We start from the raw sequence: 2,426 nt of genomic DNA on the forward strand, positions 1-2,426 counted from the left end.
TATCTCTGCTGCTTGTCCTTCCTTCCCTCCCTCTGCTCTCTCCACAGTCTGTGTGACATCCTGGAAACTGATCACAAAGCCTGCGGAAGACAGTTTATTGGGAAAAGAAAGCAGCGGAAGAAATGTGACAATTACGTGAGATAGTTTTGGTCTTGCAATGCATAGCAGCGCTTATAAAGTATGATTTTCTTGGTTGGTGGATGGGCCTGACTTTACCTGCTTTGTTTTTCAGGAAATTACCATTTGTTTTAGGAAAACAACATTATAAAAATGTGAATTGACTGGATTCAAAATATAGAGAGCAGTGAAAATTTACTTTACATTTTACTAATTGAAAAGATAATTATATTAACAGGAAAACAAATGAGTTTCATTGCTTGTTACGTTACTTTTGTTATGCAGCTCAACGTGGGTGCCTTTAAAACAAATCCTCCGTACCCACATGCACACAAGAATTGGATAGATGGATAGATAGATACTTTATTGAGTTTCCAGCAGTATCCACAGACTGATAATAACAATAACAACAACAACAACAACAACAACAGGAGGCAAAAAGCAAAAGAAACAATACAATAAAATAAAATTTTATTGTAAACACTAGAAGCAATGGAAGGTATGTACTGACAATCCACAGCTCGCTATTTGGAGCTGTACGAAAGAAGTCCCGTCTTCAGAAGAAAGCATCCTCAGACTCTGGCTCTGTACTAAACCGAGTCATTCCTGAATGTGACCAACGTTAGCAAGAAAGCTAAAGAGATAGAAATAATTCTGTGTTCGAAAATCACTCCCATGTAATTATTAATTATATATAAAATACACACTAGAGTTCCACTAGTTTACTACATTCCATAGTAAAATGCTTTGATCATTAACAACATGTCATTACCATTGTTATTACATTATAATTACATAACAATTACCTTTGTTTTCAGAGGCCATGTGAACACAGCACAGTGTTCCTGCCTCTTAGTTTTATTTGGATTAGCCACAAGCTTTTTTTTTTTTATAGCTCTAATAGCAGTGTTTCAGCAAGTGTGATTGATATATTGGTAACACCATATACTGTAATATTTTTGGCTATAAAAATAATTTGGACACAATCATCAAAAGTAATTTTGCCTCGCCCACTGACAGAGTCGCACAACTGTAATTCTTGTATCTATAAAATGCAACCAGTTGCATTGTGGGATTGTTAGCAGAAAGCTGTATCCACGCCATGGAATCTTTGAGGGCACTATGTAGAGAATAGAAAGTCTCAAAATGGCAGAGAGTAAATGTAGTGAGCACTTGAGCACAGCTAAAGACAACTTTTAAGTTACGAGTAGTTCGTATTTTGTTTGCGGCTAACTGCCTCCCCACACACTGATGTCAGTCCTCCATCAAAGTTCTGCTCAGACAGTAAACAAGCCAACCCCACAAACTGTCTAATGGAGCATTACTGTGATTAGTAACTGTAATGTATACATTTTTAGATTGTAATCCTGTATGTAACTTCTTACTGAGAAAGTGATCACATCACTGTAATGCGATATTAAATAATATTACTACAATATTAGAGGGGCACTTTTATTGGTAATTTTGTAATTTGCTTTAACACTCACACATGTTTCACACACAGAGTAACTGAGACAAGCAGTATCTATGAATGTCAAATAAGTTAATTATTTAATCATTATTGCATTACTGCCATCATCCCTCCTTTGTTGAAGTGTTAGCAAACAAAAAGAAATCAGTTTCGATGTTTTTGTGCGTCTTCATTTACATCACTGCAAATTACCCAGGAGGAAATGGCCAGTGCAAGTGGATTGTGGGACTTTATTCGAATGTTTCCTGCGGTAAGTTATTCCTTTGTCTGGGCCGAGCTAATAGCAGGGAATGGGATTCAAATAGAGTCAAGCTGCCTCCTGAGATCCCTCAATCCACCGTCGCCATAAAAAGAGGTCTGAGGCCAGTCTAAATATTTGGTAGTCTTAGCAGGTTCATGTTAAAAGACACACACACACGCACGCACGCACAGCACACACACACACACACACACACACACAGAGTGAATGCACAAGCAGGCCGAGGCTGTGAAGTTGAATGGCATAGCTCAAAGCCTTCCTCCCCCTATCCCTGCCTCTTTCTCTCTCTAAACCGCCAAACCATTCTCCCCCTTTCTCCAGCTCAGAGGAATTCATTAACTGCCTCTCCACAGAGACACTATGGAAATCAGGCAGCTACAAAGGCAGAGAGAGAGAGGGAGAGAGAGAGGGGAAGGAGAGGGAGGGGTGGTGGTGGTGGTGGTGGTGGTGAATGGGGCTATATTATCCTATTAGATGGTGGATATGTCTCGTTTCCCTCCCCTGTCATGAGAAAAACATTAATTTTAAGTGAGAAACGAGACAGAGGGAGGGGGCGAGAGAGAGAGAGAAATGGAGTGA

Source organism: Morone saxatilis, unplaced genomic scaffold (genome assembly GCF_004916995.1).
Source record: "Morone saxatilis isolate NCDOM2014 unplaced genomic scaffold, NCSU_SB_2.0 Contig9, whole genome shotgun sequence".
In the NCBI taxonomy this organism is placed as follows: Eukaryota; Metazoa; Chordata; class Actinopteri; family Moronidae; genus Morone; species Morone saxatilis.